The following is a 27,542-nucleotide window of genomic DNA, read 5'->3' as shown; positions in this document are numbered from 1 at the left end:
TTTTGTTTTTATTTAAATGTGTATTACTAGCTTGTTAGATATTAATCGGAGAGAGCATAGCAGTCAATGTGCGGGTTCATTTGGTAGTAACTATGTGTGCATATGTGAAACATTGTTGAATCCTATCAGTGTTGCACAAATGCAAGACCTAGATCTAATACATTCTGTAGCAGACGATTGCCAGTGGATTACGCCACCCTGTGCTCTTTGATTTCTTCAAAACTTGCCTTCAGCCGCCACGTGGGTTTTCTCTTATCACAGGGATTCCCAAATGTTTTCATGAAGTCACCACGAGGTATTCCCAGTTAGAGCCACGGCAAAGAAGCGACTTGAATCGCACCAGTCTGGGAGGGGATCACTGTCTTATCAGAAAGATTTACAGTACAGTTGAAAGTGTCAACGATTTTTAGAGTTGTACTCGAGCATTATTAAAACAGAGAGACGCCCCGCTCAGACAAAGGGGGAATGGAGTGACTTGGACAACTCCCCAGAAATATCCGCAACTCTATTGAGGTGTTTATGTTCCTGCTTTTTTTTTCTCTTATTATTTATTTGTACCTTTCACGACACGGATTGTTGGTCTCTGCCACTCTGTTGCTTCCTTTGGGAGAGTCGACTCTTGCGCCGCCATTATGTTGTGACTGGTTTCGTTTGTGTGTGAATTACTCTGCATTCTACGACCTCAATCGTTTTTTTCCAATGTAAAAGGTAAATAGTGTCAAGTGTTTTGTTTGGATTGCGGGTACGCTTTGGTTTGTTGCTCATGGAAATAGCTCTAAGTTAGTTTGGAATCCTTTTAAAATCTAGTCATTTTATTGGTGGCGATTATAATATTTAGATTTAAACATGCTTTTTGCCTATTTGAAAGGATATTGTGCAGCCTTTGATAGCGCAAGAACAGTACATTATTACATTTGTACATTATTGTTCTCTTCAAATGTCTGTGTGTGTAAGATAGTGCAGGCTGATTGAGCGCGACTATTTCTCGAGATTACACATTTAGCGGAGGGGGCGCGCTGGCTGAGTGGTTAAGCGCTTGGCTTCCAAACCTGGGGCCCTGGTTCGAATCTCATTGAAGACTGTGATTTTGAATGTCGGGATTTTTAGGGCGCCCCTGAGTCCACCCAGCTTTAATAGGTACGGTTGGTCGTTTAGCTGACCACAGGAGACCCTGTTCATTAACCGTTGGCCAAAGAAACAGATGACCTTAACATTATCTGCCCTATAGATCGCAAGGTCTGAAAGGGCAATTTGACTTGACACATTTAGCGAGGGTTGAGTGCGAGGGTTGTGTAAATCTGCCTGTGCTTAATTTGTACACTCTCTTACACTAGGATTGAATTCTTTTCGCTTAAAAATAGTTTGTGTTCCAGTTTAAAAATGACGTGCTTATAGCCCAATTATTATAGACGTTTTTTTTTTTATTGCCCAGTTGCCCAGGAGGCGACTTTTTTTTTCAATAATAATTCAGGCATCATCGATGGATTCACCAATCGTAAACAAATACTCATGAGTCAGGGTCATGTGCTTCTCTATCTATTCTACACAACTTACGACCTAATTTGAATCAATCATGGATATCACGTGACCTTAATTTTCTTTGTTTTATCCGTGGACATCACGTGACCGTTCTTTTTGGTTAACGAGGTCCATTTAAATTGTATAACACTTTTTAAAGTTCATTCCCTCGTCTGTTCTAAGTTTTAAAATTGACACATTTGTAAACAAATATTATTCCCTGAAGAAAATGATCCATTTTGCTTGACTATTTGAAGTTTACACTTAAAAGACTTTGCAGTTGACTGGATCAGTTGCTGTGACTAGCAAGTTCTTGGTGTCATCATGGCCTCAATGCTATACACACTGCAATAGTTTAATGTCATCACGGTCTCAATTTTATGCTCACAGCGAGAGTTTAATGTCATATTGGTCTTTACTCACAGCGAGAGTATAATGTCATCATGGTCTCAATGTTATACTCACAGCGAGAGTTTAATGCCATCATGGTCTCAATGTTATACTCACAGCGAGAGTTTAATGTCATATTGGTCTTTACTCACAGCGAGAGTTTAATGCCATCATGGTCTATACTCACAGCAAGAGTTTAATGTCATCATGGTCTATACTCCCAGCAAGAGTTTAATGTCATCATGGTCTATACTCCCAGCAAGAGTTTAATGTCATCATGGTCTATACTCCCAGCAAGAGTTTAATGTCATCATGGTCTATACTCCCAGCAAGAGTTTAATGTCATCATGGTCTATACTCCCAGCGAGAGTTTAATGTCATATTGGTCTTTACTCACAGCGAGAGTTTAATGTCATCATGGTCTATACTCCCAGCAAGAGCTCGGTGCAATCCTCATGTTGAAGTGCCAGTTCCAAGCATTGTTCCTTGTATATTACGTCTTGTCCTCTTTCAGTTAGGGCCTCGAGATATTGCAAACATCTGATAACTTTAACTACCCGTAGAACTAGATCGACTTTAAAGTCATAAACTTGTCAAAACTCACGTTTTTTCATACTCATACTAGTGTAATGTGTCAAGAGAATAAATGTAAAGATCTTCTATTAACTTTAAAAACATTAATTTCACACGACTTTTTTTTTTTTTTTTTACGCTTTAATTCCCACTATCAATAAATCTCTTTTCAATCAGTGTATAGACTCTCCAAGCCAGACAGCCCTCCCCACTCTCTGTAGGCCGTCTCTCCCTGAGCTTCATTAAAGTCAACCCTGGGCAGATTTCTCCATTGTGCTCCAATGTCTGAGTCTGTTGTTCCGGGACTGTATGTTTTGAACACCAATAGACTTTTGTACAATTGACAGCGTTAAGATTTATGAATGCACTTGTGCCTATGTAGATGGGTCTGGAGTTTAAACTTTTGGAGTAGAAGAGCTTGGTAATATTTCCTGTCTGTGTGAGAGAGGTCAAAGTGTGGGCATACATTTGTCACAATTTACCGTTAAGTAGATATGAAAACGACTCGATCCTATTACATTTTATTATCGAAATATATTTAGGTGATATATCAAACATACAATTGAAGTTTTAGTTTACTTTTGTCTTTTCCTTTTGTGTGTGGGTGGATGGGGGGGGGCGGGCTTCATTTGTCAGCAGCACCCTCTCTTCTCATTTAAAACTTCTCACCCAAAAAAAACTTGACTTTATCTGAAACCCTTTTTTTTTTTCAAGAACATTTTTGTTGTTTTGGTGGGGAGGGTTCTCCACATCCATTGTGGGATGATTGGGGAAAGGGGTTGTTCTTAATCTCTGGTATTGTAACTACTGGTGTCGACTTTATTGGAATCATTTACATTTTAACATTATTTCTCTTACAAACATATTCAAATTATTGGACATTGAAATGATATATCAGTACTAAAGATTGATGAATTGAAGTACCAGTACTAACGATTGGTGGACTAAAGTATCAATATTAAAGATTGTTGTACTGAAGTATCAGTACTAAAGATTGATATACTAAAGTATTAGTACTAAAGATTGATGTACTAAAGTATCAGTACTAATGATTGATGTACTAAAGTATCAGTACTAAAGATTGATGTACTCAAGTATCAGTACTAAAGATTGATGTACTAAAGTATCAGTACTAACGATTGGTGTAGTAAAGTATCAGTACTAATGATTGATGTACTAAAGTATCAGTATTAAAGATTGATGTACTAAAGTATCAGTACTAATGATTGATGTACTAAAGTATCAATACTAAAGATTGATGTAATAAAGTGTCAGTATTAAAGATTGATGTACTAAAGTGTCAGTACTAAAGATTAATGCACTAAAGTATCATTACTAAAGATTCATGTATTAAAGTATCAGTACTATGGATAGCTATTGATGGCACTGCATGTGATTTTGTGACTCTAGAAAAAAATCTCTCTGCAGGCAATGCCAGAGAATACCTAGATCTAGGACCGGTAGCTCATGATTTCGTAAATAAAATCTCGTGAACAGGAATGGGAAAGATAATGTCACACAATATAGCTCGCCCGACCTAACTCTGTTGTACAAAAAAGTTGTTTTGTTGGTTTAAAATGAGCAAGTTGTTCTTGTAGACGCGGCTTATTGCCTGTGTAGGGAACACACAAAGATCGACTATTTTATTTGACCAAGGAGCACAACCCAAGCTTGCGCCTTTGTGCACATAAAGAATCACGGAGTTGGCAACGTGTCTAGCTACTGCACATATCACGGACTGTTGTCAACTCTACCGGCTGCATTTTCTTATCTAATACATTCTTCTCCCCCCCCCCCCATTCCCCCCCCCCCCTTTTTTTTTCTCTGTTTTCATTCCCCGTAGGCTTACCTTGTATTTTTCTTTTTTTTTTTCCCTCTCTCAAATATTACTTCGCTGCCTTGTTTGAATCTGTCATTCAGAACCACGGGGGTAATACACCATCTTAGTGTTTGTGTTCGACTCGATATGTGTGTGTGTGTATTCACTTGAAGCGTATGCTCTGTTGAGCTAACCTGCACTTCGTATTGATTCCTTGGGCAAGAGTTCTCAACATCTTGGGGTCTCTTGGGCCTTTGCTAGTCCGAGAACCCTTGGTCACTGTCACTGATCCAAACTAAGACAACAGGACAGAGAAGCGAAGTGTATTGTTATTTCAAATTTTTTTTAAATTTTTGAACTGAATCTGGTTTCCCTGCCTTAATGAGTCAGTGCGCCTGTGGTCGGAATTCTTCCTGGATCATCGCGCTGGCAATGTTGAGAATCACTGCGCCAGAGAAACAGGGTTATCTGAGCCGAGTTGAGGGTGGGGGTGTTGAGACGAAGGGGTTAATCCCTTGGCTATGGTCCATAAAATAAACTTTGCCCGCTGTTTAAAGCGGGGACATTTTCTCCCCAAGTGTTTGTCGGTGTTGAGGAACAAGCTCCGGGAATCACAATGGGCCTGTGCAGCCTGAAGGAGAGCGCCCATTTCAAATCAAATGTATCACAACTCCTGTAAATTGTGTTCATTTGGTCAAGGAACACATGAGTCCTTTTGTTAGCCTGAACTGCTTCGTGAATATGCATTGGTTTTTCACATAGTTATTGTACGAATGTTCTAACGTTAAATACTTAACTATATATACATAAGTGTTTGCTTTTTTTTTTTTTGGTCACAGAAAATCAGATGCATCGAATGTTGTTGTTTAAAATATGTGAACGGATCACTGCGTAACTCCCAGTCTGTTTAAAGAAATATTCATTGACTTGTCAAATCTGCTTAAATATTTATTGTATTTACTATCGCTTATGTATTGGTTTGACTGATTGCTCAGGCTTAGGTTAAAATATTTTCAAAACTGTCATTATCATTCAGAACACTTTGCTTACGGGTTTTTTAAAGTCAATTCTTTCATTTAGAGTGATATGGGTTGGGGGACTAGAAAGATTTTACTAGGTGTGGGAAGCGTGGTCGAGAGGCTAAGTACGCTTGAACTTGGCTTGGCAACCTATGAAGGGGGCTTGAGGTTCGACACCCGACTCGGGCAGAGTTACTGAGCGCCTAAAGGCAGCACAAAAATCTTCTCCCAGACACCCGCTCCCCAGAGATTGGGCCATAGCGCTCTGAGCATGCTATAAGCATGAAAGTAGCGCTATATAAAAGCAGTAATTTATTTATGTAGGTGTTAACAATGTTATAAGTTCTAATCTAATTGGTATAATTGTCAAGTTGTTTTTTCTTTTTTTTTAAAGCATTGTATACCTTAAATAAAAAGTTAGGGGGACACACAACTTTTGTATACCTAAAGTGGATGCACAATTTTTGTCAATATCTTGTTGAAGTAACTAATTTTAGAAGGAACCTCAGAATGATATTTCCGGATTATTACGCTGCTTCGACACTTTCATATTTGCGGGAGTCTTTCTTAAACAATTTCGGCGCCACGCCCGAAGATATGTTTGAAGTGTTGAACCTTAAGCGACTAGAACGTTGTCTGTACTCCCAATGCACTATCTGTACTCCCGTATAGAAACAAATGTATCAGCCTCACTGAGCCCTAATACCCGTTAAGTTTCTAGGCCATGTGAAGCTTTATATCAGATGGTACACTCGGGCGGAGATATTATTTAATTGCACGATTGGTTTCCTTCAGAACAAGTGTCTACAGACTAGAGATACCTATCGTAGCTTGGGGCTAAACACGCGGCCTAATAGCACTTGGTGAAGTGAAATGTTTTTTTTTACAGTTTTAATCCTTGAAATCTTCCCCTCTCTCTAAATAATAATGAACTGAAATTTAGATGAATAAAGTTACTTTTTGTTTTCAGTTAAAATTATCAAAAGAAACACTCTCTCTCTCTCTCTCTCTCTCTCTCTCTCTCTCTCTCTCTCTCTCTGACTGTCTAGGTTACATAGACAAAATGAGAAAGATGTAGCCCGAGTCTATTAGCCCGTGCTCTGCTCACACCAGGCAAGTTTGAACCAGGACCAAGCTCAAATCTTAATAGCTATTTTTTTGTTTACCCAACTTGTTAAGTACCACAGTCATTTGGTGTTACTGTAGAACTAAGCTTAGCGCTCTTCTGACAGAATTGAGGAAATCGCTTTGCGACATCTATCTGCAAGGGCGGGACCCAACGGATCCTTTTCAATTCTTAATAATTGCTCCGACATGCTCCGACACCCCAAGTTCGGGTCTGCTTCCTTACATCAATTTTTCTTGTTTTAAAAAAAAAATGCAAATACCTTCCCTCTCTAGATCAAGTCAGACCATTGGTGTTGTAATATTAATACACGTTCAGTTTGATCCATAAGCGCTGAATTGGCTAAAATTGAATTTTGAACTCCACAATTCTTTTTTTTTAAATCCAACAATTGAATTTCAAAGTATCAATATTAATAGGCGAATGATTTCTGTGAGCGCGACAGTCAGATTTTTAAAAACGAAGACTAACGTCGCTTTGCGGCTTCTCAAGTTTTTGGGTGTGCTGAGAACAACTTCCTCCATATTTACAATGACGTTCTTAGATAGCACATTTCAATGTTACAATTATTTGATAGACAAATTTCGATCGGTAGGAAAGATAATTAGAGTTTCTGTTTGAAATCTTTGGCACAAAGTGACAATTTGTTTTCAAATGTAATTACTTCTAACATTTAAAAAAAAGTTTCCACTTTTCCTTGGTCTAGATGACATGTAAAATAGATGACATTTAATATAGATGACATGTAAAATCGACTATGGAATACAACGGTTGGATCTACAGATCGTTCTTTAAGAGAAAAAAAGAAGGTTAAAGTCATTTTGTTGTTTCTGAAGTCTTTTGGACCTGCAGAGAAAAAATTCCTCCATAATTAACAGTGTTGTTCTAAGATAGCTAAATGTCAATATTAGAATTATTTTTTCAACAATATTTCAATAAGTAAGTAAACTTTGTAAAGTAAATTAGATCTTCTCTTTAAAAATCCTCGGTAAAAAAAAAAAGCTAAAAAAATTTTTCCAAATGGGAAAAAGTCCCCAACATACAAATACGAAATAGAGTTTCCTTTTACTTGTCTCGTGATAAATGTTTTTTTTTTTTTTTTTTTTTTACAAAGCTTCTATCTAGTCAAAAGTTTCAATTTTTTCCCCCTCCCATTTCCCATTCTCGGATCAAGTTAAAACTTTGCCCAATTATTCATTAAACCTGACAAGACATGAATCAATAAATAAAATAACCGATTAATTAAATAATTAATTAGTTATTGCTGATTAACTATCTTGCTCGAGATCTAAATAAGGGGAATAAATGCTTCTTAATGAGAAATGTAGATGTATGTATGGATTTAATCCCCCCTTTTGCGTTTTGACATGTTTATCTTCTATTTCCCATTCTCGGTCAAAGTTGAAATTTTGCATAATTATTCATACAAAATTTTACCAATTTAGTGAATCTTTTTGTATTAATTAATTAATTTTGTTTTATATAGCAGAAAGGGAGCTAAACCCTGTAATTTTCACTAAAAGGCAGTAATTAGCGGTTCTTTCCCTTAGATAAGGTTTGTTTTTTAAAAGTATTCGTTTTTCTATTGCTCGTTTTAACCAAAGCGATAAACTCTATGCGATTCACTTTGTTGAAATTGTGAAAATTTTTTCAAAAGGAATTAGATCTTTATTTTTTTTTAAGCCTACAACTGTTACAACATTTGCCTGTCTCTGCTTTACGTCCTTTGAGTTGCAATAATACCATGAGATGTTCATTTGGGTCTTTAGTGGAGATAATAACTAACGCAAGAATCACAGTTCCTTGAGACACGCCGGTGCTCACTCTACCCGGCGAGGCCGGAGGCCGAGTCTAGGAGAGAATCCTCCGTATCTACTGTCATTAATGCCAGACTTAATCTACCGTTATGCCCTTAGATCAAGACATTGTAAGATGAGCACGATCACTTTCAAATGATAGATTTGAATTAGATATTAAGAACTAAATATAACGATTGGTCTCGTTTAGTCTAGTTGTCTCCCCTAGCGACTGTTTCCATTTGGGCGCAACGTTGCGGTTGGGTAGTGTAACCCGGGCTACATTAGTTTGGGAAATAGGGTGGTTGGTCATTGTGCTGGCCACATGACCTCCTTGTTAACCCTTAAATGTAGAAACAGATGACCTTTTCATCATTTACCCTATAGATCGTAAGGTCTGAAATGATACTTCACAATTTTAGCTAAGTCTTCTTAATTTTAATTTTACCTTGACTACTGTCTCAGTGTGAATTTATACTTCTGCCAAGAACAGAACCAAGATCTTTGAGATTCTGAAATAATACTTGTGCCAAGAATAGAACCAAGATCTTTGAGATCCTGAAATAATACTTTTACCAAGAACAGAACCAAGATCTTTGAGATCCTGAAATAATACTTGTACCAAGAACAGAACCAAGATCTTTGAGATTCTGAAATAATACTTGTGCCAAGAATAGAACCAAGATCTTTGAGATCCTGAAATAATACTTTTACCAAGAACAGAACCAAGATCTTTGAGATCCTGAAATAATACTTGTACCAAGAACAGAACCAAGATCTTTGAGATCCTGAAATACTTGTGCCAAGAACAGAACCAAGATCTTTGAGATTCTGAAATAATACTTGTACCAAGAACAGAACCAAGATCTTTGAGATCCTGAAATACTTGTGCCAAGAACAGAACCAAGATCTTTGAGATCCTGAAATACTTGTGCCAATAATAGAACCAAGATCTTTGAGATCCTGAAATAATAATTGTGCCAAGAACAGAACCAAGATCTTTGAGATTCTGAAATAATACTTGTGCCAAGAATAGAACCAAGGTCTCTGAGATCCTGACCATATAAGTGGTTAAAATAACTTCTAAGTTCGAGAGATAATCCTCCCATAATCCGCTTATATGATTAAGCTCTTCTTCTGTCCAAAGTGGAGTGGATTCGTTTGGGATGGCCAGCGAACTCAAAGTTCAGAAATACAAGTGTGAACAAATTCTAAGAGCATTAATTTTTTTAAAATTTTAATTTAGACTTTTTAGCCTTCTCTCCATTATTTTTACGGTTTATTTATTTTTTTTTTTTTTTACAAAGCTTGTATCAAGTCGCTCTGTCTGGCCAAAAGGTTTGGGATCAGTCACGGTATATCTTCATGTGTTGATATGAGAAATGATGAGTATTAAACGTCAATAACTACAATCATATCACTAGGATGAGTTATGAGGTACAAAGAATGACGAATTTGGAAACACATTCTGCTCGTGGACTACTATTTAATATAACTAATCACTGCCTGTAAAATCGTGTTTTTTTAACAAGAAAAACATTTAAAATACTTTTTAAAATTGACAATACCTCCTTCTCTGCAATTTATTGTTTTTCTCTTAAAAATGTAGGAATGTTAGATTTAAAAACAATGCAATTTTTTTGTACCCGCCCCCTTCTCCCCGAGAAAGAATCCTGCTTAAGCGAATGTACACTGTATAATATTCCAATGATAAGCATTTAGATCTAGACTTAAAAGACGATGTGAAAAATGTTTCTGAATATTAATTTATTAAACTCTTCAGTCAGAAATACTGAAAGCGAAAGTCATTTCAATAACGCGATAGTTCTTTCAAAACGTTTGTTGGATATAGACCTAGATCTAGATCGCTAGCCAAATTTAAATTTATTTCCTTTTTTAAATTTTAAATTTATCCCTCCTTAATTTCAAATAAGAAAATACAGACCCAAGCATACTACAAGTCCACTTTAGGGAACTGCAGGAGAGCTACGGAGATTGTGGCACCATCTACACAGACGGATCCAAAATGGAGGGAAAGGTCGCGTGTGCCTGCTCCTTTCGGAACAAAACAATCTCCCGTAGACTCCCCGATGGCTGCTCCATCTTTACGGCCGAATTGCACGCAATATTGCTTGCACTTATGGCCGTAAAAGCATCAGAAAGGAGTAAATTTATAATCTGCTCCGACTCCAAATCTGCATTGCAAGCTTTGGGGCGGATGAAGACTGACATCCCATTGGTACATAAGAGCCTGAAGCTGTTGGACCAAATAACAGCCGACCGCAGGGATGTCACCTTCATCTGGGTCCCCTCCCATGTTGGCATTGAGGGAAACGAAGCCGCAGACAGAGAAGCAAAGAGAGCCCTAAATCATGCGGTGTCAGGAACCCAAATTCCCTACTCGGACCTGAGACAAAGTATTGCCTCTGCCACCTATCGAGAGTGGCAGAACCGATGGGAGGCTGAGACTCACAGTAAACTCAGGCAGATTGTGGCGGATGTCAGGTGGCGGCCCACATCTAAGGGTCTGACAAGGCGTGGTAGCACAACCATGTCCAAACTTAGGATTGGCCACACCTACATCACGCACTCTTTTGTACTGAAGAGAGAGGAGCCCCCACTTTGCGAGTACTGTGACTCTCGCCTCACCGTGGAACATATCCTCGTTGATTGCCCCAGATACCAGGATGTCAGGGCGAAATATTTTAGAGCCACTAATCTAAAAACACTATTTAATAATGTCGACCCTGGGAAGGTACTGAGCTTTATTCGGGAAGTGGGGCTATCTACGAAGATCTGATTTCTGAATTTGTGAACATGCACTATTTACATTAGATTTTTACCAAATATTTAAATTTTTACTACCCTTACTATTTTAACTGTGAATAGACCTTGATTTTAATTATATGACTGTATAGAATCTGGCCCTTGTTGTTTAGAGAGAGAGTGGTCCTTGAGGGACTGCAGGCACGACATGGCCTAAATTGTGCCGATGTGCCTCAAATCAACAAATCAAATCAAATCCTTTTTTAACTTGAAAAAAAATGATAACGGTCAAACTAGAGTTTTCCCCCGTGTGGCCAACGAGCTAGTCATTCTTTTCTCAGCGATATACATCAACTGATAAATTTCTCTTTAAAAATCGTTAGAGCCGTTTTTAAGATCAGCGTTCAGTTATTACTTGAATAGAGGTATTGTCAAAATGTGTACCAATATGTGCATACAAAGGTATGTTTGAATCGAATTGTCAATTGCGCTTTTGAGACGGACACGCAACCAATGTCGGTTTTTCCCTTTTTGGTAGCACAGATTTCATACTTTGTTCTTCTCCCCCAAGGCCCTAAGTGTAGAACTTGGGATCCACTGTCGTACACTGGTTGAAATGACTTCCTGACATGCACTTAGATGAGGATGGATATACATTGAAGCGAATGTATACTGTTATAGGCCACTGGAACACTTGGCTGCGAGTGCTATTACCGTAAGTCGTTGGTGTAGCAAAGGGCCGGTATTTTTATAATAAGCAATTACTTCCCTTGGAGTGACAGTTTCAATGCCATATTCATTTACCGACAAGGTTTCTTCACGTCCACGGAGTAGCGTCTGGACAGCATTGGTCAAGTATCCTGGCCCACTGTTGTTTAGTGCTACTTAGGAAAAATACTTTGATAGCTGTTGAATGGGGGGATAACTCTTTCAAAGTTCAGATGTTTTATACAGTGAGCTAGTTTTAACGGTTATGTCTCTTGTTTAAGGTATGTCGCGTGCTTTTTTTGTTTTTGTTTTGGCACGGGTGATTCCAACTGAACTGAAAACTCTATAGATCTAGCAGTGCAATACTTTTCATTGTCACTAATTTATTGTCTTTGTGTAGGTATCCAACTCTAATGGGTCATTGACATACGTTAGGGACGTATGACGATTGTTCGTTCTGCTGGCCCCATGACACCCTCGCTAACGTTGTTTATAGAAACACATGAGCTTGACAGCATCGTGCTCCATAGATCGCAAGGTTTTAAAGGTGGACCTTTGCTTTTACCTTTTATTCAGCTACTTATCCTTTTTAAAATGTTTACGTTTATAGATGACTCCTTAGTGACAGGCTGAATCGTGTGTTTCTGGTGGGATATTTACAATGCTTCCCATTAGCTTCCAAAATATTCATGGGTTCAAACTGGGTGGAGCCTGGACATTGGAGGGATATTTCGAAAACGGCTCTAAAGATTTTCATGAAATGAGTTTATGTGTATCTTTGGGAAGGAGAAACAAATACCTAATTGGCCACACTGAAAAAATCTCAAGTTCGACAGTTGTAATTGTTCCCAATAGAAACATCTGATCAAATGTGGCTTACTTCTTGGGCGAGGCTCAGCGGGAATTCCCGCCATCGACTCAAATGCTTACAAAGAATAAAGACTTGAATCAATACATTAGACGTACTCGAACATTTTATGCTCCTTCTTATGTAGACCATCATTAAACGCTGGACTGTTAATAGAAGAACTTGATTATCTAGAGCTCATTGAAAAAAAGACTCCTTAGAACAGTGCCGGATTTAAGTATGCGGAGGCCCACACTTATTTCAAAAGCTTGAATAAAAATACACTTGTTAATAAAAAAAACGTATATGTACAAATTGACGCCATATTATACAAGAGAGTACAAATACATTTAATTTAATATTTCTTCGTTTAAAAAAGAAGTTATTTAAAATGCATATTTTAGTAACAAATTATTTTTAGGCTTTATGCAGGAGCTACATTTGTGTATCACGAGCATACTATGAGCGGACTCAGTAACCACGACAGTGTGTCCGGTAAAAATGTGGGGAAAAAAACGGATTTAAAAAAAAAATTGCCGACCCTCGAAATGTGGATGTTTTTCTCTGTTGTCGGGGCCCCTTTCGTGTGGGTCCAGTAGGCAGTAACCCCTCCTACCCTTCCTTAAATCCGTCCAAGCCTCTTGCCATAATAACTAAATAAAAAGTGAAGAGTCAAGATCACTATTATAATTATAACGGAGGAATTGGTGAAAACAAAATAATTTTGTTTTTGTTCATCTATTCATTTGACTCTGTGATACAAAACAAACAATTGTGTCCAAGTTTGAATGCGCAGTTCGAGTTCGTTTTCCATTTGATGCCTGGGACTGAGTTCTACTTGATACCTGACACCCTCGCGCGCGTTTGGCTCACTAACAGCTGATCTCGTCTGTCCATTAAATTGAGTCTGATGCGTGTCTGAAAACATTACCGACTGACATGAAATGACCCGCTTAAATAGCTAGATCATAGCTTCTTAACATAATGTCTAGTGCGAACAGTTTAATCAAAGATTTTGGAAATGGCATTCCACCTTTGGTTTTCTTGAATTTACACATAATATTTCATGATGTAACTCAAGACCGACTATTTGGGGGTGTGGTATATGATACGACTATCAAGATAACATGGCATAGGCTTAATATATAATGTAAAATAAAATTGGACACATTTGGGAGGCCCTCCCTCTCTTGTCGGGGCCGAGGGGATTTTCAAATTTGACCACCCACCCTTGCTACGCCACTGACACAATAGATTTACACTCTATCCAAACAGTTTATAATTCAGTAAACCTATTATCTGCGAGCGTTTTTTTTTTTTTTAAATCCTTATGAGGGAGAAAGTTTATTCGAATACAATCTGTTTAAAAAGCACCGTTTGTAATGAATACTATATAAATCTATGCTATTGTACGGATCTTAAAACTTACATATTAGGCCAGGCTCAGACTGAACCATATCGTCATAAACAATCAGTTCATTAGATACTTATGAATATTAACAATGTCAATAATAATCACGTCAGACGACTAAGCAATACAATCACTTCGGCAACACTTGTGTCCTGCATACGTCTTACGTTTATGTATCACGGGAGGTAGGTTGTATTAAATAGTTTCGGATATTCGTGCTGAAAATATTGAAACCTGCGCTTTTTATTTCCATTGTTTACTGAACAGATGGGTGTATCTCTCTGTGGGCCTCTTCTGAGTTTATGTGAAAATGTAAACTCTCATTGTAATGTTGTTTGTTGAAAAGGATCTGTTTTCAACATATTCCAGGAAATTGCTAAAGAAGGTTATCCTGTACTAGCCATATTCTAATCTTTCTATAATAAGTTTCTGTAACGGCACGACTTGTGAATTGACCCAGTACACGTATGTCTGTCGCTAGCTTCATGAAGAACGCCATTCCAGCCCTTAACCTGTTCACTTAATGATTGATCTATTTCTCACAAGCTGCTTTCAAAGTTAATGTTTTTCAACGAGTTGGGTTGATGAACTGGAGATTTGCGACCATTTTCTTTTCTTGAGGAGACGAACGACTCGTGTTGTGTGACCATTGTAAGAAAATCTGGTAGCAAAAGATCAGCCCTACCTTTCTCCCCCCTCTTGTCACATTTGACTAAATAGCTTTATGATTTCACTGTTCAAAAATGCCAGAGCTACCAGTGAATGTACCATATCAGAGAATAGTCTCAACTGGCAGTCCTGATGACCCCCCCCCCCTTTTTTTTTTATCCTTGCGCAGTGCTTCCCAAACTGCGCGCCGTTGACATCTGAAGCTTACTTGTTTAGTTCCCTCGTACCGATATTAATATTTGACATTGTTTTCAAAGTTTGATAAAAAGTAATTTTTATTTTTAAAAATGAAAACAGTTTTGTTAAAATCTGAGTTGATTTAAGGCTTCAAGAATTTAAAACAAAATGAGAACCAGTGTTCTAGCCTTTTTCCCCCTTCTGATTTATGTGAAGTCAGTGAACCGCGTCCGGGTAACTTGACACCCTCCTTTCTTTCAGCTAAGGTCATTGCAAGTTTGCCGCGGAAGGGAAAAAAAAGTCGTCTGCGTCAACGTGCGTGCGTGCGCGGTATGCAAGTTTTGTTATTTCTAAGCTAGACACAGGGTTTAGGGGGAAACGGTTTTCTGCGTCACTGAAGGTGGTCGTCCTTAGTGGAACATGAAATAACTCCAGATATTTGGTGATTGTCAACTCTGTTACTTTGCTTGTTCTGTGTCAGTCATGGCCATGAGAGTAAGCCCTGTCGTCCTAGCATTCCGATTGTCAAACTATACATCATGTTGTTGATTAATATTGGGGGGGGGGGGGTTCACAATAAAACTAAACAATGTCAAGGACGCTAAATTGAGATTCACTTTTGCTTATTTAATAATCACCTTCACCTATCCATTAGTCTGTTGTACCGTGGAGGCACCACACAAGATCCGTTAGCCTTTTTCCCCCATTCCTCTCTTAGATAGAATTTTATTCAGAGACAGGCCTGTCCATTCTTTTAATTATGTTGTCTTCCCAACGATTTCTCTGTCTCCCTCTTCTTCTTTTTCCTGATACTGTTCCCCGAAGGAAGGTCTTTGCGAGCCCTGAAGACCTCGTGATGTGGCCATAGAGTTTAAGCTTGCGTTTTTATTTTGTTTTTTACACTAGTTAGCATGTCATCGTGAGGTCCAATTGCTGTGTTAATCATTTTTTTAATCTTTTCATCTGTGACGCGGTCTTTGTAAGTGATGCCTAGAATATTCCGGTAGCATCTCAATTCCATTACTAGGATCCTCTTCTCTAGATCTGCAGTCAGCGTCCACGTTTCGCAAGCATATAAGAATGTTGCCATGACCAGGGAGCGCATCAGTCTGATTTTGCTGATGGCTATGCCTTTTTCTTTCCAGATTTTTTTTTTTGAGTTTTTCAAGTGCTACTTTAGACTAAAGCAATTCTGGCCAGGTTCAGGTTTAGTTTCCTCATCTGCGACGATAGCGCCAAGGTATTTAACGCTTCTGACACTTGTCATCTTTTCTCCGCCATTACTGATTATTACAATTATTTCGTTTATCTGACAACACAAGAATCAATAAAAAAAAAATATTCAATTAACACCAATAATTATTTTGTTTGGTATCTCGAACAATTTAAAGAAATTGTAATTGATTGAAGTGTTGATATAAGCTGAATTAGTTTCCTCTGTAGGTCGCTGCACTAAATTGAAACAAACCATAAAGAACTATACAATCTTCTCTAGTCATAAGTGCGTCACTAGCAGAGTGGTTAGCACGTCGGACCGAGAAGGCGTGAGCGACGAGTTCGATTTCAGGTTGTTCAGTTTTTTTTTTTTTTGTGTAAATGCTTTTAAAAACTAGTTACTGGAAAATTCACCCAGATATCCTTTTCTTCACCCCTCCCCCCATTTTCCCCCAAGTAAGTGATGCATAGCGTAGTGAGAAAGCTAAAACCATGAAGTAACGTTAAACAAAAAACATTTATAACAAATAGTATTAATCGCACAAGATTTATTGTTCTAGTTCCAGATCTATTACAAATTAAATTATATCCAAAGTAATTGATACAATTACACTTCGTATAAGCTTTTTTTTTTTTTTTAAAGTATTTTAAAAATGTTTTTCATGTTCCTGCATTGATTTTGCATACCAAATGCTGCGGAAGTCTTGTCTATGTCTATAATAAAAAAAAAGAATTGTGTCTTCACTATGCGCTGTGGGCAGAAGTGTTGAGGGGCCGGATTGCAGGTCGTGGTTTGGGCATCGCTGTTCTATAGGTTTAGAGCGTTTCTTCCGCAATGAAGATTACGTTCTCTAGGCCAAACCTCCTGCTGGACTGCAGGTTCAAACCGGGGACTATCGTGAGGACACTCCGAAGTGCATGTCACACCACCAATGTGTATAGAAAGAGTGTGGCTATTACTTTGGATGTTTTCGGCCTAGTTCAGGAGTGGAAGTACTTTCTGCTGTCCCAGGACATCGCATTTCAGTGTTGGGCGAGGTAAGTAATACGATTGTATTAAAGTCCCCGTGCTGGTGGTCAAGCTACACGTTCATTGTCCTGTAGAGATCAGATCAGTTGAGTCAAGAGGTGTTACACACATGTTTCTCAACTAACCAATCGTCTTCTGTCACGGAAAGAAAAAAAAAGTGTGCTTAAAATTTCGCCTCCCACCATTGCCCGAATTTTTTTCTTTCCAGCTTTGTCTTTAGTGGTTACTTCTTTTATGGACGCCTAGAGAGGGGGGCGTTTTATTTGCCTCTCCCGCCACACTCTTTTTTTTTTGTAGCCTCCCCCACCTCTAACCTCACCTTTTGTTCCTTTTCAACTGATCGACCCGACACCCCAGGTGGACAGACACCCAGCGTTGACCATTCGACCGTTTCATGTCACCCGAGTGTCCTTGAAACGACAGTGCTTAAAACTTAGTTGTGCGCGCTCGTGTTGTACAAATTACTAAATTTTACCCCCCTCCCCTCTTTTTGCCTCGTTTATCCAATGCCAACCAGTTATTGTGTATCAAAGACTTATTCAACACTTAAGCATAATCGCTTCAGAGTAGTTGGTGTTGAATTTCGGAAGATTTGGCGTGACGTAATCCTCTAGGAAGATGACTTTAACGTGTAGCCTTTGAATGCTATTTATAGACACCCCATATCAAATGTTTTCTGATTTACTGATAGTCACTGACATATACATGAACTGAAATGGAAGAAAAGTTTCGCCCTTCAGCGTGTCCCGCACTTTGATCTGAACATGGATTGATCTTATTCCCAATGTAAACACCATATGGAGCTGGCTCTAAAGAACCGTTTTCCTTAAACATATATAATTCATAGTTATTAGATAGATATATTTAAAATGAATGTAGGAAAGAATGACATGTCAAGAAAACTAATGGACAAGTCAGCCAACAAAACTAGCCACACCTCTGTACCTCCTGTGAATGAAGTGGATGACAGCGGAGTCCAGGGCTGTGTAGGCAGTACAGGAGTTCATGTTAACGTCCAGTTCACGAGACTGAGAGTCAAATGAAGAAAACAGATGGACAGAAACCCAGAAGGAAAAGGTTAGAAATTGAATGTACACTTACTTCCGACTCTTCTACAAGTCCACGGAGTGGTCATGAATGGAAAAAAACTCCTGAGTTATCTACCTGACTGGCGCCGACGATGAGCCGACAGCTTATTGAGGCAACTCAAAGATATCTGCTGCTAAGCAGAGGACCATCGCTCGAACAAAAAAAAATGTAGGACAGATGGACCTGACGTCATGCTATATGACTGAAATCTGATATGGAGATGATGTTGTTGAGATGCTCTATTGGAATGGTTGAGAAGACGAAGAGTTACTTCAGATTAGTGACATTGTCAAGTAACTGATTTGCTTCAGATTAGTGACATTGTCAAGTAACTGACTTACTTCAGATTAGTGACATTGTCAAGTAACTGACTTGCTTCAGATTAGTGACATTGTCAAGTAACTGACTTACTTCAGATTAGTGACATTGTCAAGTAACTGACTTACTTCAGATTAGTGACATTGTCAAGTAACTGACTAGCTTCAGATTAGTGACATTGTCAAGTAACTGACTTACTTCAGATTTGTGACATTGTCAAGTAACTGACTTACTTCAGATTTGTGACATTGTCAAGTAACTGACTTGCTTCAGATTTGTGACATTGTCAAGTAACTGACTTGCTTCAGATTTGTGACATTGTCAAGTAACTGACTTGCTTCAGATTTGTGACATTGTCAAGTAACTGACTTACTTCAGATTTGTGACATTGTCAAGTAACTGACTTGCTTCAGATTTGTGACATTGTCAAGTAACTGACTTGCTTCAGATTTGTGACATTGTCAAGTAACAGAGAAACTCTGTAGGATGTATGTGTAGATTCCATTGGACGTACAGTTTGCTTGTTTGATTAGTATTGGGGTAGCTAAACTTTATCGACCTGGAAGCCATATAACTTTCAAACACGTTACTGCCCGCATTGCCTCAACGTAATTGTCCAGTTTAGTGGAATCGATTCTTCCAGCTTCCTTTTGGGCAGAAGTTTTTCTCCGCGTCACTAGTCGTGTATATTGCTCGCGTGCATGAGTTTGGGCGTCACTGGTCGTGGATATGGCTCGCGGGCATGAGTTTGGGCGTCACTGGTCGTGGATATCGCTCGCGGGCATGAGTTTGGGCGTCACTGGTCGTTGATATGGCTCGCGGGCATGAGTTTGGGCATCACTGGTCTTGGATATGGCAAGAGTTTGGGCGTCACTGGTCGTGGATATGGCTCGCGGGCATGGGTTTGGGCGTCACTGGTCGTGGATATGACTCGCGGGCATGAGTTTGGGCGTCACAGATCGTGGATATGGCTCGAGGGCATGAGTTTGGGCGTCAATGGTCGTGGATATGGCTCGCGGGCATGAGTTTGGGCGTCACTGGTCGTGGATATGGCAAGAGTTTGGGCGTCACTGGTCGTGGATATCGCTCGCGGGCATGAGTTTGGGCGTCACTGATCGTGGATATGGCTCGCGGGCATGAGTTTGGGCGTCACTGGTCGTTGATATGGCTCGCGGGCATGAGTTTGGGCATCACTGGTCGTGGATATGGCTCGCGGGCATGAGTTTAGGCATCACTGGTCGTGGATATGGCAAGAGTTTGGGCGTCACTGGTCGTGGATATGGCTCGCGGGCATGGGTTTGGGCGTCACTGGTCGTGGATATGACTCGCGGGCATGAGTTTGGGCGTCACAGATCGTGGATATGGCTCGAGGGCATGAGTTTGGGCGTCAATGGTCGTGGATATGGCTCGCGGATATGGCTCGCGGGCATGAGTTTGGGCGTCACTGGTCGTGGATATGGCTCGCGGGCATGAGTTTGGGCGTCACTGGTCGTGGATATGGCTCGCGGGCATGAGTTTGGGCGTCACTGGTCGTGGATATGGCGAGAGTTTGGGCGTCACTGGACGTGGATATCGCTCGCGGGCATGAGTTTGGGCGTCACTGATCGTGGATATGGCTCGCGGGCATGAGTTTGGGCGTCACTGGTCGTTGATATGGCTCGCGGGCATGAGTTTGGGCATCACTGGTCGTGGATATGGCTCGCGGGCATGAGTTTAGGCGTCACTGGTCGTGGATATGGCAAGAGTTTTGGCGTCACTGGTCGTGGATATGGCTCGCGGGCATGGGTTTGGGCGTCACTGGTCGTGGATATGACTCGCGGGCATGAGTTTGGGCGTCACAGATCGTGGATATGGCTCGAGGGCATGAGTTTGGGCGTCAATGGTCGTGGATATGGCTCGCGGGCATGAGTTTGGGCGTCACTGGTCGTGGATATGGCTCGCGGGCATGAGTTTGGGCGTCACTGGTCGTGGATATGGCTCGCGGGCATGAGTTTGGGCGTCACTGGTCGTGGATATGGCTCGCAGGCCTGCGCTTACTCGTCACTGGACAGAATAACGCAACATGTAAATATATCTTTTAATTTTGCAGATTTATTAACACTTTCTCTGACGTCTTTTGTTAGCACCTTTACCTCAGCATTTTAGCCATTAAGACGTTAAACATTTGTTGACTAAATGGAAGAGCAGTTCCTACAATCACTGGCTTTGTGTTAGGAGAAAGTAATGCCAGAATAATGACATTTTTTTTTCAATTTATTTTAATGATTATATATATATATATATATATATATATATATATATATATATATATATATATATATATATATATATATATATATATATATATATATATATATTTACAAAACTAATATCAACTCACTCTGTCTGTCTGGTAAAAGGTATGTACATATTATTTGTTCGACACACAATCTTGGATTAAGCTGAAATTTTGCACAATTATTTCTTTTACCTGATAACACGAGAATATTAAAAAAATTACCAATTAGCTGATTAATTATTGGTAATTATTTTGTTTGGTATTTCGAACAAAGTGTTGGTATAAGCTGAATTAATCCTCTGTATGGGTCGCCGCTTTAAAGTAAGTTTGAAACAAACAATACATAACTGTATAATCTTCTATAATCAGGGGCACCTCCGTAGCAGAGTGGTTAGAATTTCGGCTTGAGGAGGCGTGAGCCATGAGTTCGAATTCAGTCTTTTTTTAGCGACCCCCGTAAGGGGAAAAAGCCGCTATTAGGTTTGTGCAAAATGTCCGTCTGTCAGTCTGTCCGTCTGTCACACTCAGATCTCGAAAACTAGAAGAGATATGAAAAATATTATTTCACCATTAAATGCGGCTTGAAAAGTTTAGTTGCAACGGCTACTTTTGGTTTTCTAAAAGCAAACCGTTTAATTTATAAAATTAATTATGCAAGCGATTTTTTCATAAAAATACACCAATTCTAAAACAATAACGTAAATGTAAGGGAGGCAATGTTAGAATATGCTAACAAACATAGCAAACCGATGTGAATTTTCAGTATCACTAAGTCAAATATATTTATAAAATGTACAGGAAATGTTTACAACAAATATAAATAATAGTTAAAGGTGTTTTTTCTGGTCAACTATGGTACATCTAATTTTCATAACATACCATCCCACAAATTTAATTAACGTTATTTGATTAATATGGAATTCTTATTTTCTCTCACTATAAATATGTAAACATCCGGAACAATCTATTATAGAAACTAAAAAAACTAATGCGATGTTTCGGAAGGGAAATTAAATTTTAATTAGATTTTCAATAGCTTTTAGTCTTTTTTTTTTCTCGCTATTAACATGACGGACAGACAGACTGACAGACAAAACAAAAAAAAAAGCGATATATGTATATATATATATATATACATACTTAGTCTAACTAGCCCATCAAATGAAATGCTAAAAGAACTCACTCGGTGCACCAATGTCTATGAACCCTCGAGAAGCTGCTCGTATAGAAGACATTTTTTAGTCTAACTAGACCGTGTGACGTAGTGGATTTTTTTTCATTGACGTCATATGGAGTTAATTCTTTAAATGAAATGCTAAAAGAACTCACTCGGTGCACCAATGTCATGAACCCTCAACAAGCTGCTCGTATAGAAGACATTTTCTAGTCTAACTAGGCCGTGTGACATAGTAGATTTTTTTCCTTTGACGTCATATGGAATAAATTCTTTAAATGAAATGCTAAAACAACTCGGTATAGTAATGCTTATTAAACCTCGTAATGTGACTCACATTTAAAAAAGACATAATAGCTAGATTTAGATCTAATCTAGATTATTTTTTTCTTACTCTAGAGCTAGATTTTTAAAACTAGATTTAGATTTAAGTTCTAATTAAAATCATTGTAGAATCTTGATCTAGAATTTCTTGGTCTAGTTAGAATGTTTGTTGTTTTACAAGTTTCGGATGTTCCTTCAGAGTTGTACTGCAAACCTCCCGCAGGACGACGGGGGATGGGAGCGGGCAGGGTTTGAACCTGGGACCATCGATGAATCCATACGACAGTCCAGTGCACAAACCGCACTACCAGACAGCCATGATTTAGACTAGATCAAGATCTATAATTTTAATTTCTAGACTTAAAGTGTAGATTTTTATTTCTAAAGTCTAGATTGTCAATATGTCAATATTGCAATGTTATAAAATACTAAAACTAATCTACTATTTAAAATTTAATATTGCAATTAGTCTATTAATTGATTATCTAGTGTTTTTTTTATATAAATCTTATCTAAATTACATCTACATTATTCCAAATATATATTTTAGATCTATATATAGTAGAGTGCTAAATTAGAAGTTTAATTTAGGTAGATCTACATCCTCATTCTAATTCCAATTAAATGAAAATGCTCAATACCAAAAGATTATCTAAAATCGCTCTTCTGACATATTGTACATATCCGGTAGTTATCATTCCGTAATGTGTAGGTATATTATCAATAATAGGCTATTAGTTTGTAACCAGTTTGTCATTAGAATAAGAGCAATGCCTGGTCGTGCGGTTAGAGCGCAGGACTGATTATCTCTACGGTCTCGGTTTCATACCCTGCTCGATGCCATCCTCCGTTGACCAGCGAATATTTGGATCCGCCAGGGATCCGTCTCCCACGGGGGCCGCCTCTTTAAAAAGCGATTACGGTAAAATTCACACAGATATCCCGCCCCTCCCAATTTTCCCAACTGGTCCAGTTCAGTGATAGGACCATAGCGTATCGAGAAAGGTAAAAGCACGAAAGAGCGTCAAAAGAAAAACGATTGGTCCAAATATTTCTAATCGCACAGATTTATTGTTGTTGGTCTAGGACTAACCCTAGATCTATTACAAATTTAATTACATGACTGATCCAAACTAATTGATACAATTACACTTTACGTAAGCTTTTATTTTTTAAAGTATTTCAAAACAATATTCTTGTTTAGCTATTTATTTCAACATCTGGTGACATTTAAATAGTATTTAAAGACCTACTGAGAGTGACAGAAGTAGTCATTGTTTTAAAATACACATCAAGATCTGGATTCTAGTTAGTAGTCGATAACCCATTGGATTTGGTAGCCCAATAAAAGTTAGGAAACTTATCTTTCGCCTGACAGCTGACCTCTGTGACGTTATTGTAAGTCCAATGCCTGACCCTGGTATTCAAGTATTGTACTGACTACTGACCGATGGCTATCAGTCCACGCTGCCGTGGGTCATCTCGCCCTGGGTGATATTTTGTACGCGCCACGTAGGTGGTCAGGGGCCGGCCCCCACTTGAGAGGCGCCGTATGGCCAGCAGCTTACGGTGTGAACCCTTGTAAGAACGACAGCTGAAGTAACATGGACTCACGTGGTCTACTACCTCATTAGATGGTGTACTTTAGCACAGGGGATGATGGGAGGCGTTCTGTGGATCGGGGAATCCCCAATCTCTAGGACTGGTCATAATCAAAGCTGAAGATGTTACGAGTTTTTTCTTTGCTGTTTAACAATAAAATAAAAGAACTCGCACATAGTACCTATATTTTTGTCTTCGGATAAAGCTAATCTGTGTATTGTCCTAACGTTCAAGATACAGTATAACAAATCCATATTACTTACAAACCTTGCAAGTCCCCATGCCATGCCTTTTCTTTAAGCACCACTGGGATCTGTAGCTACATTAGAACGAGAATCACTGTAGTCAAAGAGAAAAGATGAATGCTAGTAAATATCAGGCTTCTAATGACTGCAGATAATAGGTCTCAAGCCCAAACTGTTTTCCTTGTTCGCACGGTTCGTGTGTCCTCTGACCTGTGGTCACTTCCAACCCATGACCCTATCCTTTACACACACACACATTTTTTTTCTTGGCCCTACAAGAAAAGGAATCTTATGGAGTGGATCTAATCTTGACCTAATGATTCAGATTCCAAATTTTCTTGAAAATTATTTTCTATAGCCAATATATATATATAGTTCCCCTCCCCTTTTATGTTGGTACAATTAGTAGAGCTTTTGTCCATAAATAGAGGACGGTCACTGAAAGCGCGAGGTGAACATGACTTATTCTTTGACTACAATTGAAGTCGGTGTCGTTATGTTCACAAATGCTGGTTAGTGCTGTCTCTGTCAGCCTTAGGCGTGTCCAATGTCTACATTGTTTACAAACCTTGCTGTTACACGACTGTGCACTTCTAATAGAATTATCTTTTTGTTTCTGCTTGTAGGTGACTGACTGGTGCAAGCTACTGGATGTCTTGGATGTCCAAACTGCTGCTGTATGTGTGCACAACATTGTGCTCACGTCTCACATCGATCTGTCGCTAGAAAAATGAGAAGGAAATAGATCTGGACTTTTCCCTTTAGTTTGAATTGATCGTGATTCACCAGGACAGATTCATTCATCGCCTCATCTGATCAGCCAGCTATTTATTGCTGGACAGATTAAAGCGTGCATGTACAAGGTAAGGACATTTATTCTATTGGACCTAGTGTTGAAATAAGTGACATGTCTTCATTCTGTATGGAAGTGCAAAGAACGAAACAGACAATCCTGAACACGCTTCTAGCTCTACGCGGAAAAGTCAGTTATCACCAGTGTGCTTCTAACTTCTGCTCCTGAAAACGCATCTGGGAAAGAGGTAAAGGGTTAAAGAGTAAGAGAACCTTGGCGGGCGTTGAGAGGCAAAGGGTTAAGGAGTAAAGAGAAACTTGGCGGGCTTTGAGAGGCAAAGGGTTCAGGAGTAAAGGGAAAAATGGCGGGCTTTGAGAGGCAAAGGGTTCAGGAGTAAAGAGAAACTTGGCGGGCTTTGAGAGGCAAAGGGTAAGGAGTAAAGAGAAACTTGGCGGGCTTTGAGAGGCAAGGGTTCAGGAGTAAAGAGAAACTTGGTGGGCTTTGAGAGGCAAAGGGTTAAGGGGTAAATAGGAACTTGGCGGGCTTTGAGAGGCAAAGGGTTAAGGAGTAAAGAGAAACTTGGCGGGCTTTGAGAGGCAAAGGGTTCAGGAGTAAAGAGAAACTTGGCGGGCTTTGAGAGGCAAAGGGTTCAGGAGTAAAGAGAAACCTGGCGGGCTTTGAGAGGCAAAGGGTTCAGGAGTAAAGAGAAACTTGGTGGGCTTTGAGAGGCAAAGGGTTCAGGAGTAAAGAGAAACTTGGCAGGCTTTGAGAGGCAAAGGGTTAAGGAGTACAAAGAAACTTGGCGGGCTTTGAGAGGCAAAGGGTTCAGGAGTAAAGAGAAACTTGGCGGGCTTTGAGAGGCAAAGGGTTAAGGAGTAAAGAGAAACTTGGCGGGCTTTGAGAGGCAAAGGGTTCAGGAGTAAAGAGAAACCTGGCGGGCTTTGAGAGGCAAAGGGTTAAGGAGTAAAGAGAAACTTGACAGGCTTTGAGAGGCAAAGGGTTCAGGAGTAAAGAGAAACTTGGCGGGCTTTGAGAGGCAAAGGGTTCAGGAGTAAAGAGAAACCTGGCGGGCTTTGAGAGGCAAAGGGTTAAGGAGTAAAGAGAAACTTGGCGGGCTTTGAGATTGTGTAGGGGGAATGGAAGTAGGATTGTTAGCCTGCGTTTCAATGTCCAGTGTAGACCTTCATAATAGTGTTAAAAAAAGCACATTTTATCTCCTGCATTTCGGAAGTATTATTTTTTCCCATTTAGTTTATTTTTTTAATGTAATTTTGAACATATCACTGGCCTATGTATTCATTTTCCCCCTTATTATTTCCAACTGAAATGGTATAATGGTCCCGGCTGAATCCACTAAATTCATGATGTTTTAATTGAATGGTTATAAGTTAATTGAAAAGCAAAGTGTTCAACATTTATCCTTTTTTTTCCTCACCTGCATTCCTCCCCCCCCCTTTTTTTTTTATTCCTGAAGAAATCTCTTCCCCTCATTTCCTGGATCCCGGACCATTTGTTGGGATCATGAGTCTTGTCCTCAGGTGTTGACCACATGCTTTTTGACCAAGCCCAGTTCTTGGGGTCGTCTCTAGGTCCCCGGAGGAAAAGGGCAAAGCTGAACACATGTGGGCGCCATCCAGGTTCTCCCTCCCTGTTTGCCTGGCACGTCAACTCCGAGTTGTTGTTTTCTCTCTAACAGGAACTATGTGTATGACTTGATGGGCTCGTGTAGATGGAAGCATTACTGGTACGTTAGGGTCACTACCCAATACAAAGGGCTTTCGCTATTTAATAACCTTGTCCATGTAGTGACCTCGGAGCTAAAAAAAGGGGAGGGGTGTGATTGGTGAGGGGGTGTAAAGTGAGTGGATCTTGATGTCTCAATAAATAAATTAGAAAATATAAATAATTGCTGAAACAAATCCCGGTTTCCTCTTGGGAGATTAAAGGGAATAAAGACTTTATATCTGAAAACGAGTTTTATAATAAAAACAATAATAATAATAGTTCTTTCTGTTTACTATGCCACTTTTGTGTCTGTGTAAATGTTGGGGAAGAAACTCCGGGCCCATTTCCACCCCCTCCCCCTCATGTGTAACGTCTTGGCCTTTGCCCTTTAAAAACTCCAAACGTTGCTAAATGTTACTGGTGCATTTTGCTAGATCATTCTATGTTATCTCTCTTCTATTGGTACTCATCTTCAGACGTTCAGTTGGAACATCTTTCTCTTCTGTTTTTGTTCTATAACCCATTTGTGTTTCATTCAATGTTATTAGTTCTAGCAGAATGGGATAAAACCTACTCCCCACACCATGGCCACATTCTTTAGTCAACTCATTATGTTTGACTTACTGTGCGTGTGTGTGTTTGTGTATAGTAAGTTATTTATTAACATTTATTAACTTATTTAAATATTTATCAAGAACTTGCGTAAATGATGGATTCAAGATATCAAGACATCGCAACAACAACAGCACCAGTAACAACCAGACACTGTACACCACACCACATTCAATGTGAAGCTCGTAAAATCTCTTGTTTTGTTGGGATCTCAAAAGTGAAGAGATCTTTTTTTTTTAATTGAGAGGGTAAGAGGGGTCGTACCTGTCGACAGCATGACAGTGTGTGTAACTCCCCGTGGCTGCCTTTACCTGCTGC

At 39.3% G+C, this 27,542-nt stretch overlaps 1 protein-coding gene across 4 annotated transcripts in view; it reads left to right on the top strand.

Moving 5' to 3' along the window:
- LOC106062186 (B-cell CLL/lymphoma 9-like protein) overlaps positions 1–27,542 on the top strand; it is a 160,203-nt gene that overhangs the window by 41,277 nt on the left and 91,384 nt on the right. For 3 of the 4 annotated variants that reach the window (XM_056045253.1, XM_056045254.1, XM_056045250.1), the window contains exon 2: positions 24,721–24,957. The gene's annotated coding sequence lies outside the window, so the exon portion shown is untranslated. Of the gene's footprint in view, positions 1–432; positions 709–24,720; positions 24,958–27,542 lie in introns of those variants that run through there. The other variant, XM_056045252.1, reaches the window with a different exon arrangement.

Source organism: Biomphalaria glabrata, chromosome 10, assembly GCF_947242115.1.
Source record: "Biomphalaria glabrata chromosome 10, xgBioGlab47.1, whole genome shotgun sequence".
Taxonomy (NCBI): Eukaryota; Metazoa; Mollusca; class Gastropoda; family Planorbidae; genus Biomphalaria; species Biomphalaria glabrata.
The sequence above is the reverse complement of the archived record's forward strand: the minus strand, read 5'-3'. Positions and strand labels throughout refer to the sequence as shown.